Source organism: Nomascus leucogenys, chromosome X (assembly GCF_006542625.1).
Source record: "Nomascus leucogenys isolate Asia chromosome X, Asia_NLE_v1, whole genome shotgun sequence".
Lineage (NCBI taxonomy): Eukaryota > Metazoa > Chordata > Mammalia > Primates > Hylobatidae > Nomascus > Nomascus leucogenys.
Genome location: NC_044406.1, coordinates 40,550,548 through 40,565,269, shown reverse-complemented (window position 1 = coordinate 40,565,269; position 14,722 = coordinate 40,550,548). Strand labels below are relative to the sequence as shown.

Here is a 14,722-nt window from a genome sequence, read left to right as displayed (position 1 = left end):
TCGTTGGGTCAACAATGAAATCAAGATGGAGATTAAAAAATTCTTTGAATGATAATAGTGATACAACCTATCCCCTCACCTGGGCCTTTGTTCCCTGCTCTCTCTTTCTCTGCTTCTCTCTGCTCCCTCCTTTTCCCCTCCTTTCTCTCTGTCCTTCCCCCTACTCCCTTTCTCTTCCCCACCCCCATTCTCTCTCTGCCTGTCTCTTTCTCTTACAAACCTCACCCCCCACACTCTGTGTTCCCCTCCAGCCCTGTTCAGAGGGAGCCTCTCACGACTGACCTCTGCACATCCCACAATTTGAAAATTATAGAAAGATGGTGGGGGGACAGAAAACTTATTGAGAAATGTCTGCTCCCAGCTCAGCTTCTGTCAGACCCACCTGCATTTGGTGCTACTAGGGGCAGCTGGTTCAGTGGGGATAGGACTCTAACAAACCCTGAGCTTCTGCAGGGTCTCATCACTGGCTCCACAGCCACTGCTGGTCCCTCTTCTATTCCCTATTGAGATAAATCAGCCACCTCATGGGGATACATTCCTGTCTATCTTATCACAAGGAACCCCTGTGACTGGCAGGCATCAGGTGCCCAATGACTATTTCTAAAATGGATGAGCACAATCTCCACTCATGGCTTGATATGGGATGTTTCCCCACCCCAGAAAGCCCCCTTGGGGCCCTCCCAGTCAACACTACCCAAAGGGCAACCCTGCTTCTGCAGCCAGCATTGCAATATCTGCCTGGGTTTGAACAGTGTATGAGGAATCACACCTGGTACACCGGGGGGTCATCTGGTCCTCCAGGAAACAGACGCCCAAACAGATAGGACTGCAAACCTCTATTAGAGGAAACACTACGGAAGATTAGAGACAGGTGAGGCAGCACTGGGCAGGCAGCATAAAACGTATTGGATACTTTTCCAAGTTATGTAGGAGCCACAGCATGGCTGTCACAGCTCAGGGGCCTCTTCAAATTTCAGCTTGTCCTTTAAAGCAAAAAAAAAAAAAATTATTTCCATGTGACCTTCTTTTGTCTTATAGACACTTTGTCTTCTATAAAATATTTGTGCCCCTGATAAATACTTCTGTGTGTGGCTGCATCTGTGTCTATATGCCATGGAAAGCAATTATCTATGGGTCTCAGGTATAGGTCTTACAGTTTAACTGTGTACACATTCTTATAATTATCCTTTCTTTTATCTGGTAGAATCTGAATTTTAACTGTGGAGACAGGGGCTTTGCCTTATCTTTTGAAACAGGGATTGGAAATCTCTGGGCCTGAGCTGTGACAGCCTATGGTTTATCTAATGAACTCCAATGAACATCTTTTGATGATCTTCTGAGTGGGAATATTTTCATTTAAACAGTGAGGGGGTGAGTGTCTAACATCTGTCAGCTATTTTGGAAGATGCTTTCTTTATGGGCTTGGTCTCTTCGTCCTCACAATGATCTCATAAACCACATCATCCCCAGCTCATTTATAAGAAAGCTGAGGCTCTGAGCTCCACTGAAAGTTGGTATCTGGGCTCAGACAGCAGGGACAGAGGGAAGGGTGACAATTTTGCATGACGATATTGGAGATGCAAAGCTTGGAGTCAGAGGTGAGAAGCAGAGGGTGCCAGGAATGAGCTGAGACCCAACCTGCCAGGGCAGCTCAGGATTGGCCTTCAGTTCCCCACCAGAGTCGGTCTCATTCTGAAGGCCAAGGCCGCAGCTCCGCTGAACCACTGTTAGTCTCCTTGAGCCATAATAAACTCAGGCAGACAGGGTCCCCTTATAGAACCAAGTTAAATTTCCCAGACCTCTAGGCATTCATTCGCCCTGATCCAGAGCCTTCACACATCCAGGGAAAGAATCATCCTTCCCGCAGATAATGGACTAAAGGCTTTAGGGCAACAAGCAACTTCTGGGAAGGATAATTCTCTTGTCTACACTGTGCCATCTGAGCTCTCCCATAGTGGCTCTGTTGTGGCTCTCACACAGCCGCCACGCTTCTGCTCACACTGCTTGCGCCTGCCACAAGTGGCCTTCCAGCTCCACCTAAGTGAGTTCAACAAACCCCCATGTGACATCTCCCCACTTTATCTCTCTTCCACGCCCTCCTCTTTATTCCCAGGAGAATCTGTCTTCCTCTTTTGCACTCTGAGGCCCTTCACTTGTGCTTCCATTATGGATGGTCACAAGATCCCTGCCCTTTGGTGTGTGCCTCTCTGCTGCAGGACATAGGAAGTGCTGCAAGTCAAGGGTGCGTCTCATCCCTCACAGAGCTGGCCACATGGTCGAGGTTCCATACATGCCTGCAAAATTGGTATTTATGGCTTCTATAAGCAATCTCTTTCCTCATCTGCAACAGATATCTGCTGCCTTGCTCGTGATGGAGAGATGATGCAACCCACTGTGTGCCCTCAGAAACTTGAGAAAAGTAACCACGTTACTGAGTGCGGTGGCTCACGTCTATAATCCCAGCACTTTGGGAGGCTGAGGCCGGCGGATCATCTGAGGTCAGGAGTTTGAGACCAGCCTGACCAACATGGAGAAACCCTGTCTCTACTAAAAATACAAAAAAATTAGCCCAGCGTGGTGGCACATGCCTGTGATCCCAGCTACTTGGGAGGCTGAGGCAGGAGAATCTCTTGAACCTGGGAGGTGGAGGTTGCGGTGAGCCAAGATTGCACCATTGCACTCCAGCCTGGGCAACAAGAGTGAAACTCTGTCTCAAAAATAAATAAATAAATAAATAAAATAACCATGTCCCCAGCCAGTGTTACCCTTGTATTGCAAAGTCCTGCAGTACCACCTGTGACATTTCTTTCTATTCATTCAATGAGGAAAAAAAAAGATGAATCCGCTTTAAAAGTCAGTCCATACTATTCAGATCAACATACCAAGTGGTGTGCATGGAGGCAGTGGTCATGTTCCCAGAGGCCACCCAGGCAGAGGAGGTGTCTGGCAGCCCACGAATGGTCCTGAGGAGCCAGCCATGCAGTAGAGCAAGTAGGGCAATCCTGAAAAAGGGGCCCTCCTGAAGCCGTATTGACCTGCAGAGCAGAAGGAAGAAAAGTTTCAAAATGCATTAATATGATGGACAAAAACACCAACACCTACACCAATCCCATGCAGCAGGTGACAGTCCCTGGCACCTTTCTTCCCTCCAGGTTTCAAAATAGCAGTGTCAGTGCCAAAAAATCTCCCTTCTACTGAGTCCTGAGGACAGCTGGGGTGTGAAGGGAAGCCATGAGGAAAACCTGCTGTCACCACATGCCACTGTATCTGTCTGCAAATGCAGGCACTCTGGGTCCTGTTCCAGGGAAGATAGAGCCATTACACAGTAATAAAAAAGCATCTTCCAGACACATGAGTGTCTAGCCCAGATATACTCCCATACCTCCCTCACCACCATCACTGAAGTTGGTTCCTTGCATATGATGAACAGAAAGAAAAGGAGGAATGAAAAGTCCGTTATTCATACAAGAATCACAGCTACTCTTGGGAGAACTTTTTATAGGCCTTTTATGTCCTATCTCTGATTCTCAAAATGCTGCAAGGTCAGCGTGGCCACTCTGCACTAAATCGAAGGAAAGAGGATCCCAGAGGAAGGAGAAAATTTACCCAGGGTCACACAGCTTGCAAGAGGCAGAGTGGAAGTTGATCCCATCTCTACCTGCAAGACCCTCTCGTCCCCCTCTGCCTCCCTTCCTGACAAAGGGTCTTCTCCACTCTGGAGGTACAACCTGTGGGCACAAAAAGCTCTGGGGAGATATGAATTACTGATGTCCTGCAGGGGAACTGGGAAAGGGTTTTCTGATAGAACAATCTAATCTATAGAAGTTAGGCACGCTATAATATTTATTTTAACTCACAGATATTACCGAAGTTTAAATGCACTATGACATAAAGAACAATTTTGTCCACGGAAAAATGAGATGGGAGTTCTAAATAACAGAATTAAAACAACTGTGACTTAATTTTAAGTGCAGAAATCCTGTCATGTGTGATCGGAGGACTCACCGGCTGTGAAAGCTACCGGGACCACATGAGAAACAGCTTAGCTAACCATAAATTAAGGCCTTTGTTGGGAATTGTCCTTATAGGTAATTAGTGACTTTCACTCTTCACTATCTCACATCCAGTGTACATTTTCTATTACAAATATAAAACCTCTGACAACTAGAATGTTCGATCAAGGGCACCACTGGATGGGGTGGGGGAATTTTTGCATAGCAAAGTTGCCAACAGAGATGGGACAGTGATGAATTACAGAATTTGCTTTGTCAAACAGCATTCAGAATTGCACAAAGCACATATTAATACTGGATGAATGAGTTTTCATATTTTTACTTATGGGGGTTGCAGCAGATATTCTAAAAGTTAGTCACCTACCCCATAGGAATTAAATAACAGCAACAAAAAATCCCACATATTTGGGGACGGGACCCAGCAACATCTTGAGTAAAAAGGATCAGTCAGGGTCTACTGGGCCATGAGACCTATAGCAGTGGAGTTAAGTGGCATCTTCTCATGTTATTTCTGGAAATAGAACAGTTAAAGCTCTTCAGCCCTTGACCCTTAAGCATTTATGGTCTCTGGAAGTGCCACCAAAGATGACCAGCTGGGAATGGAGAAGACTGAAGCCTCGCGGAGAATATTTTGCTTTTTAAAAAGTAAGGAGACAGAAAAGATACCACAGAACACACAAACCACAGACAAGGCCAGGAGAGGGTGCTGTATGAAAAGACAAAAGTGTCCTGAAATAGGCACAGTGAAAATGACCACAGCATTTACCTTTATCTTCTCTGTGCTCTCAGTTGGGATGCAGCTGCTGTTCCTCATGGGAACTAAATAAGATCCTGAATCTGCTAAGGGCCAGAGAAGGGATCGGGGCTTATTCTGGCTTGCATGTTCTTTGCAGAATAAGAATTCCTCCATGTCCACCTCTGCCATGTCATTCTCTTTGCCACAATCAGGTCCCTTACCAGAGTTACAGACTTTATTAACCAGATGCCACAGAGGACCCTGGAACTCTCTGGACCCTTGTCCTTGAGACCGACACCACAGAGCCCTGGTCTTAACAAATCAACTAACTGCGAACAGGTAGGTCTCAAACTAGCTGGAAATCAACTCTAAATCAGAAGTTCCCAGTGCATATCAGAGGGAACTACTTATAAATTAAGCACAGACTAAAAATTAAAATAGGAGCATTCAAGGATAAAAAGAATATCAATAAACCCTGGACAGGAATAGCACTGCTCCTTTTTTTCAAGCCATAGAGACATTCACAATTCTTTGGATTCATATTTAATCTAACTTCCATATCAGACCAGGTATTATAAATATTAATGAACAGAAATGACTTAAAGAGACTAATAGTAATGAGAAAAGGTAAGAGCTACGGGAATTAACTGTAAAGTTTTAGGGTTACACTTAAAATGTTAGAGGAGTAAAACTGCATAGAAATTTATTACTAATGGAATTGTATAGTTCACAATAAACAATTTAAACAAACAAAAATAATAAAGGAAGCTCCAAAAACAGTAAACAAATGCCTCTTTTCCTAAAACATATCTCATTGTACAATATTGATTCCCGAAGACATAGCAATAAAATTTCCTCTCTCATTAGGACATACAGTTCCAATTCTAAAATGCTATTAGTGTTGCTTTTCTCAAATGAAAGAAAAATAAAGCCTTCACACTGACGCAAGGTGGGAAGTAGAGCTGGCTCATTTCCCTTCTAGGTTCATTACCTCTGTTAAAAGTAACCAAAACCTCAAGGTGGGGTGGTGTCCACAGTCAGTGGAGGGGACTGAGCTCCACCATTCATAGGGGACTGGACGAGAGCCATTTGGCTGGGGCATTTGAGGAAAATTGTGTCCTGACACCCAGTGAGACAACTGTTCTCTTTAGTAAGTGCTTGAAACTCTTTCTAGGAAACATAACAATTACCCTCCACCCTGACCCCTCACCCCCAAAAGGAGAAGCAGAGTGTGTGGATTGTACAGCAGAAGTTACATGGCTGTCTTCACAGTGAGCTCCTACCTCTTTGGGGATGATTCTCTATGCCTGGTTGTCCACTAGCTGGCTCCTGACTAATGTGTCTCTCCAGCACTCTCCGTTTTTCAATCATTTCCTATCTTGGAGATAGAGAAAGAATGAACTTAAATAAGAATTAAAACACCAAGTTCTTTACTAGATACTCAAAGCTTTGTCTTAAAACAAAAACATCCTTAGAAATGTCCATCACAATTACCTACCTGTGCTGCTTGTAGGAAGCCTTCTTCTCTTGCATCTCCCTCTGCAAGGCTTAAACACAGAGCTGTGGGGGAGAAAAATACATCCACGTCCTGACCTGGCAGATTATGTCCAAAAGCAAGGAAAGAAAAAAAAAAAAAAAACTTACCCAGTTGTCGTGAGCCTTTCTTTCAGAAGTGGCGATCTGAAAAAGCCAACACATGAGAAACCATATGTTTAAGGAGTCTAAGGGCCATGAGATCATTTGCATCAGCGCTGAAGGATTCTGCAACTGCTGGGAAGAAGGCTCCTTACCCGGCATCTGTAGTAGTCTTCTACCCACCTCTGCTGCTCTTCTGTGTCTTCCATCATTTTCCTATGGTTTAGAATCACTTTTATCAGGTAAAGTGCCATTTTAAGTATGATTTTAAATAACCTGCCATGTTCCTGTTATCTTCACAACTGTACCCTTACACAATCTATCCATAGATAGAAAACGCATTCCACATGGTTATAAAAATACAGTACTATAAAAAACTGTTGCTATATTGATTCCTCATCTATTATTTAATGCCTGCTGGGTTCTGAGTTGGCAATTTCCTTACCTACTCTCAGTATGTCCTTAATTTATCCTTCATTGAGCATCACTTATCATAAATCTCTATTCTCCTTGTACTAATATCCTTACCATATTTCACAGGGAAGAACAACTGGGCTTATAAACAGGCACAGTCCTTTTTAAGTATGTGATTGATCCTACAACAATGCACTTTCCTAAGGATGATGACAATCATCCCTAGAAAAGTTTGTGTAAACTGAGTTTCAACACAGTCTGCCCAGCAGTGGAGTCAGGAAACATTTTATTACTTCACAGTTTTTGGTCATTGGTAAATCCTTTTTTTTTTTTTTTTTTTGAGATGGAGTCTTGCTCTGTTGCCCAGGCTAGAGTGCAGTGGTGCGATCTTGGCTTGCTACAAGCTCCGCCTCCTGGGTTCATGCCATTCTCTTGCCTCAGCCTCCCGAGTAGCTGGGACCACAGGCGCCCGCCACCAGGCCCGGCTAATTATTTGTATTTTTAGTAGAGACGGGGTTTCACTATTTTAGCCAGGATGGTCTCGATCTCCTGACCTCGTGATCCGCCCGCCTCGGCCTCCCAAAGTGCTGGGAATACAGGCGCGAGCCACCGCACCCGGCCAGTCATTGGTAAATCTTAAAGTATTTTGTTTTCTCTTGTGTGAATTTTCTGTCTCTCTAAATATGTCTTCTGACCATTTGTTTATCTTTCTGTGTTAATTGGGTATAAACATTGCACAAAGGTTAAAAACAAAATACTCCAGCAGGGGTTTCCCAAGATGTTGGCATTGAGTCTCTGAAGTCACTTGTAGGTGTGTATTTCCTCAATTACTAATTTCAAGCTTCCTTCCACCTCTGACAACTGCCTCTCCTTTGCTGCTCGCTCACGTTCTTTCATCTCAGCTTCCTGAGATAAGAAGGGAAAGAAATGTATGCACATGATCCAGTAGCCAGTGTGGGATTCTTTCTTCCCTTCCAGCATCTGGAGGCTGTGATTAAAAGGTCCTCTGCCAACCTTCCCATATATATACCAACAGATCTTCATAATGAGAGGGAGAATGGAAGCCTCCCATTGAGGGACAAAAAAAAAAAAAAGAAAAAAAAATTCACACTCTGGCCTGCTGGCAAGTCCTCTGTAATTTCCAGCTCCTCTTCATAGCTCTATACTCCTACTCACTAGTGAGTAAATCAGGGACTATAAAAAGCTTCTATGAGATGCACTATGTGTCCTTCTGGGGTCAGTCTTGTGCTTGACACAGTGAAAGCTCATTTTAGTTCAATGTGGAAAACCAGACCTGACCAACTCATCACAACTAAATCAGTCAGGATGGAGCAGAGGATAATTCCTTGTCTGACTCCTCCCATGGGGAGACCTGATTCTCAGTCAGAGACTGGTGCCAGAACCCAGACAATCAGCCTTAGAGAGATCCTTCCAGGACATGGTGTCATTAACCTTGTAGTTCACTACTGCACGTTTCCATGATTCAGGATTGGAACTCTTGTCATCGACTTCAAAGATTCTGGTTGACAGAAAAGGTAAATCTGACTGCTGGGCACATCTACTGAATCAAAAATAATCGGAGTGGCTCCTTAGTCAGGGTGTTATGTCCTGGAAATAGGTGATAACTGCAAACCATCAACCCTGGTGTTGATCGAGTTTAACAAGGTTCAGTTCATCGATAGTGGAGGCAGAAAATGGCAATAGCCTAAAAAGATAGGTTTGCTGTGTTGCCCTCACACTACTTCATTCATGATTCTGATTCAAAGGATCTCATTTGAGAATTGATTTCATATGAAGGACACATAAAGTTCCCAAAACAGGAAACAGGGACAAAGACAGTTTAGAGAGAAAGTGAATGCACTTGTTTCTAAACACCTAAGCCATCCTTCAGCACATGCTGTCTGGAGTAGCCCAAAGCAAGGAGTTTGTTGTGAGGTACTGACGATGCAAGGGGAGCAGGGAGCTGTTCACACTCTAAAGGAGCTCACAGTTTAATGCAGATGAGAAGCCAGTGAGAACATCATTACCCCTGCTGTGCTCTTGAGAACTAGGAACACAAACCATGAATCTTAAGAAAAACAAAGGAGGAGTTCTGCTTTTGAGTGGGGATGAGTGCATCTGAAGCTTCTGATCTCCCACGAGAACAATGGAGAACACCAGACAGAATATAAAACACATGATTGAATGCATCCAATTGCTACCATGGCATTAAAGGACATGAGGCCAAGATGGATAAGAAGATAACCTAGGACAAAGGTCAGCCTAGCATTCGGGGCCCATTTCCCTGAGTTTCACTGCTTAATTCCAGAAGGGACTACTGAGATGTAAAGAAGCAGAACACCCTTTGCACACTGCATGGGACTGGATGGAAAACAAGTGGAGTTGAGGGTCTTCCAATGAAGACGACCCCTACTAAAGTCCAGTAGCTTTGGTTGGGACCCAGAAGAGTCACACACTAGGAATAAAGGTGGACAGGAAATACATTTGCCTTTATAAGGACTGAGCCTTCACTGATGACCTCAATTGCTGACTGGATGGAGGGAGTCCAGGTCTGCTAGTACCCCTGACAACTCACCAGAAGTAGACTCCCATTTTTTCTGCAAGATAACATCCAACTAGGTCTCAGTTTGCTTCTGAATAGTTTTTACAGTGTCTCACATTTAATAAAAAATGATTAGCCATATGGCAGGAACAATGCAATGTAATATGACCAAAACCTAAAGGACTGTGAAAATAGATCTAAAGGTGACCCAGGTATTCAACGTAAAGACGCCAGTACTAGTTCCTCCTCTTCTACCTAATCAATTACAAACAAGAATGTATGAAGGGAAAGGAAATATGCAGATTACAGAAATCATGGCAGGAAGGACAAGCACAATTCTCTAAAGACTTAATTTGCCATAAATATTGCATAAAATATTTTAAAGGAAATTATAATTGACTCCTTTGGTTGACACATGGCTCATACAACAGCATTTGTGTCAATGAACACATTGACATCTTATTCTTCCTCAGTAGTCGTTCTTTGTCTGTAGATTTTGTAAACACTACCTACTTTCATCTTCGTCTTTTTTATTTCAGCTTGCACTTCTGCTTCCACAGACCTTCGTGAAGCAAAGAGGACTTTCAGGTCGTTTTTCATTCCTGAAAGGATAAAACCATTTTCTTTGTGTGCATGCATGTGTACCTGAGACCTTGGTTAGGGTGGGGAGAGGAGAAGGTGAGAAATCTGAAGGCAGGAAGCTGTTCTTCACCATCCCAGGGCAAACTCATTTCCATGCTATCGGGACTCCAACAAATAGTAAACCTTCCAGCTTATGATTATTGGACCTCCAGGGTCTCAGCTGTAAATCTTTGAATCTGTCATTTACATTTTGTGACTTTAACACAGATTTGCTAAAAGACATTTAGGAAATAATAATTGTACAACAACATGAATATACTTAACACAACTGAACTGTACACTAAAACACGGTTAAGATGGTAATTATTATGTTATGAATATTTTACCACAGGTAAAAATGTTTAACAATTTGAAAAGCAAGTAATTATATTTAGCTCTCTGAGTTCTATAATTTGTAACATTTCACCACCTGCTCCTTCTTGATCTTCAGTGGAGTACCTCCCTTCTGTTCCTGCCCTACTTCAGATTCCACTTTCCCTTCCCTGACACCACCTTCATTAAGGCCAGTTTGAACCTAACACAAAATATTCTCACTAACGACTTAATTTCCACAAACAAAGAATTCCACGTGGATATCATATGATTTTAATCTTCTAAGACATGAAATATTTGTTCTCCTCATAGCTAAGATGCAATGAAAGCCTTGTCGCAGATGTGGGTCATTTACCTCTGAAATTCCTGAGGTATTCATTGAAATAACATCTTTCAAGTTCTTTGTAGAATTTTGTTTCCAACTTTTGCATATAGGATAGAAACAAAACATGTACCAGGATTTCAATAGATGCACCGAATGGTCTGCTAAAAAGATGAAACAGCAACCATGCCTATCCCACAGCTACTGCTATATTTCATGGGGAAGTAGCTGGCCCAGTATGAAGATAGGAGAAATATTGAGCACATGTATAAATGAAGAGCAAAGAAACACCATGAGGCATGAACATTTTGTGGCACCCATGATATTCCTGCTTACAAGATAATGGGATAAGTGAGGAGATGACAAGGAGAAAGTAGAGACAATGCGAAATTGTTCAAGTCAAACAGCTCAACTGAACTTTTCTTAATGGAATATTTAAAAAGTGGTACGTAAATAAAAACTTCCCCCAATTCACACTGAAATATTCTCTGTTCAGCACTAAGTGGGGTAGGGACTGTTCAATGTGCCTAGATATCTTCATCACTCATATATTTTCTGTTTTCTGTATATCTTGAAAGGCAGTGCCAAATAATGTGACAATTACCTATATTGTAAAAGTAAAACACACTTCCTATTCCCTTTAATATAAAAAGTCATTGTGGTATTAGTACTTTTATTCCAGATAATTGTTCAGAAGAAGGTTCAGCCCCCAGACACCCACACTTTTACTGTGGTGGGCAGCAAGATAAAATGTAGAGCTCAATTCACCCAATGGACAAAAAGGCTCAAAAGCCAAATTGAATCATGGTACAATTTAGCAGCCAAATTCTTATCAAGTTCAGACTTTTGACATACTGATCCCTCTCAATTGTAACTGGGAACATGTATTTTGAATGACATCATTCAAAATGTCATTATTTCCTTCAAAGTTTTTGATGTTATCCTTCAATAAAACATATGATATCATTAACAATTATTCATTACTCTTCTTTCTGTTTTTAGACTGTAATCCAGCCAAAAACAAGGGATTTTACCTTATACTTAAGCATTTCATCAGAGAGAATCTTGTGTTGCCTCTTAGTTTCTTGAAGATGTTTCTTTGATCCACTGATCTATATAAATATGTAATAAAAACCAGAATTTAAAAATATTATAGTGCTAGAAAAACCTATCTTGAACTGTGTAACTCCTAACACAAATGAAAACAACAGTACTTTACATATATGAAGCTTACTTTGAATGTGGACAGTTTATAGACCATATGAACTAGGACATTAAGTGAAAGAGGAAGGACCAAAATAATACAATTGTGGGAGGTGGGAGCTATTTAAAGTGAAACCGTGAAAAATTAAAAAATTGAAAAGAGAATGATACTTTCTGTTCCCAAATGTATATTTCTTCTACAAGTTCTGACTTTTCCTTCTTGACATTAATCTTCTCAGAAACTGGTTGTAAATTAACTAAAAGGAGATAAAAACAATCTCTAAGATTAGGAAAACCTCATAAAATTGAATTACCCTAATATATTAGCTGCAATCACACACTATCTTGCACTATGATCATAAAATAACTTTTTAGCTTTATTATTGCACTTCAAGATAGCAAGTTAGTTAATTGCTTTTTGAGTCTAAGAAAAGAAATATGAAAATAACAACCCTATTTCAATGAGAATCCTATTTGAAAATTTTCCAAATATTGGGAAACATTTAGTCTTTGCCTAATTGCTCTCCATCAATAGCCACTATTCTTGGAAAATTCCATCAGTTCAAACAGTTTTACCATCATCAGAGATGAAACACAGTGAAAATCAAATATCCTATCTATAACTCTTCTGTCCTCTAATTATCAAGGCAAATAAATAGGTCCCTTCAAAAAAGCCCCTCATTTTGGCAGGCTTGATTCACTTCCAGTCACTCTTTGCAATTCCATAGAAGGAACATTCAAAGTATCAACTGATTGGCTACTCAAAAGCCTCCAGTGTTCTCCTGCTGCCCAGCAGGCTGTCCTTCTTGAGAACCAGTGCAGGGGCTTCTGTGATGTGGTGTATGAAATCCAACAAGCTTAGGTACAATCTCAGGTTTACCACTTAGTCTCTCCAGGATCTGGATGACTCACAAGCCCTCTAAGACAAGCCTTTCATGCCCAAGATGAGAATGTCACCACCCACCATAGACATGAACAGCATGCAGGAAGCTCCCATCCTATAGATGGAACATAAAATACTTGGAACACAGCCCACAATTCCAAACCCCACTGCCAGGCAGGGTCCTCTCATCTGACCCCAAAGTGCAATCTTCTTTTCTATTTGCCCATTGTAAGAGCTTTGCTGCCCTGAGGTCCCTCTTCTCAATACTACCAACGTTGTAATCACTGTAACCAACCCTAGCCTCTGAGGGCCTACTATGTGCCAGACAGCGCAGCTCTCAACAGACAGCAACAGGTAATCTTCACAGTCTATGAAGAATGTGCAGAATTCATTCTCCACGTTGTACATCAAATTCATTTCCACATATTCTACACTAGCATTAATGGTCCTCTTCACTTAACACTCAAAACACGTTATAAACCTCTAATATGATACATATTTTGCTCAGCAATATCTGGATTGTTCTCTAGGCTCAGGTAGTGTCTTAATCATCTTTCCATTTCTCCAAGAACCAGGTCACGCAAAAGTATTCCTGCCACACTTCAAATTCATATCAGCACTTGCTTCCTAAATATTGCTGTGATAAGCTAAACTCATCCTATTCTCTCTACTCTTATGATCTCTTCCTCCTCCTACTCTCTTATCTCAATAAATGGTAACTCCATCTATGTTGTCATTCAGACTTTAACCCAGGAAGAGTAAAATTTTCAAGAAGTAAGAAGTCAACCAGATAAAAGGATTCATTGTATTTACTCCCAGTTGAATTTGAGCCCACATGAAATACTAGTATGAGAAAATATTGAAAAGAAATAGACACGGCCGGGCGCAGTGGCTCACACCTGTAATCCCAGCACTTTGGGAGGCTGAGGTGGGCAGATCATGAGGTCAGGAGATTGAGACTATCCTGGCTAACACGGTGAAACCCCATCTCTACTAAAAATACGAAAAAAAAAATTAGCTGGGCATGGTGGCGGGTGCCTATAGTCCCAGCTACTTGGGAGGCTGAGGCAGGAGAATGGTGTGAACCCGGGAGGCAGAGCTTGCAGTGAGCCGAGATTGTGCCACTGCACTCCAGCCTGGGCAACAGAGAGACTCCGTCTAAAAAAAAAAGAAAAGAAAAGAAATAGACACCTAAAAATCTTACCTTGATATACTGAAGGCCTTATCTGGAACAAGAAGAAAGAAAATCAAATTTTATAGCAAATCATATTAAGAAATATTTATAGTTCTTGATAAAATAGCAAAACTTGTAATCCAATGAAATTATAATAATCATTTAGTTTAACATAATAACTTCATAGTGTTGACTCTCAGAAGACAATACTCCAGAATATGATGCTTTGGCATACTCACGGCTTCGAATTAGTGGAGATTGTAAGGCCTCAGAAATAAGCCTCAGAACACAAGGTCTCCATCTGACCTTGTCCCACCCACTATATTGCTGATCCATCCTGGAATCTCTAAGAGGGGCTTTTTCTGAAGTTTCTTTATCTAATTAATGGAAGTTCCGCTGGAAGAAATATAATTGTCTTAAAATTCCCTCCTAGGAATTTCATGAAGTAACCATGAAAGATTAATCACTGGAGAAGAGAAAAAATTAAAAGTCATTACCTTGCCTAGACATACTTTTCATTTATTCTTCAGAGAGCAGTTCCAAGAGATTACCTAGGACTTTATCTGCATCATAAGACAACCTTTGTTCAAAGTGCAGTTCTGCCCCTCACCTTCCTGCAACTTGTCACCACCTCCCTCACATCTCAGAGGAACTTTGTCCCAGGCCAATTGTTTGTTGCTTGGGCGGTTTCATTTCCCCTAAAAATCATTTACTGCCCCTCTAAATTGCCTATGTCTCCATCTCCCTTTCCCCAGTGAAGAGGGTGCTGTTTAAGCTTTAACCTTCTGGCCCTTCTTGCAGTCTCACATTTTGGATGGCTCTCATGTTTATGCCTGTTAATAAGTT

General features: G+C 41.8%; 1 long non-coding RNA gene across 1 annotated transcript; it reads right to left on the bottom strand.

Moving 5' to 3' along the window:
• Positions 1-821: 821 nt before the first annotated feature.
• LOC101177343 lies at positions 822-13,928 on the bottom strand. The gene is made up of 8 exons (XR_001113860.1): positions 13,907-13,928; positions 11,651-11,728; positions 6,540-6,600; positions 6,394-6,429; positions 6,248-6,309; positions 6,033-6,127; positions 2,883-3,035; positions 822-983 (listed from the first exon to the last, which is right to left on the bottom strand). It is a non-coding gene; the product is annotated as an uncharacterized LOC101177343 (long non-coding RNA).
• Between the last annotated feature and the right edge of the window lie 794 nt (positions 13,929-14,722).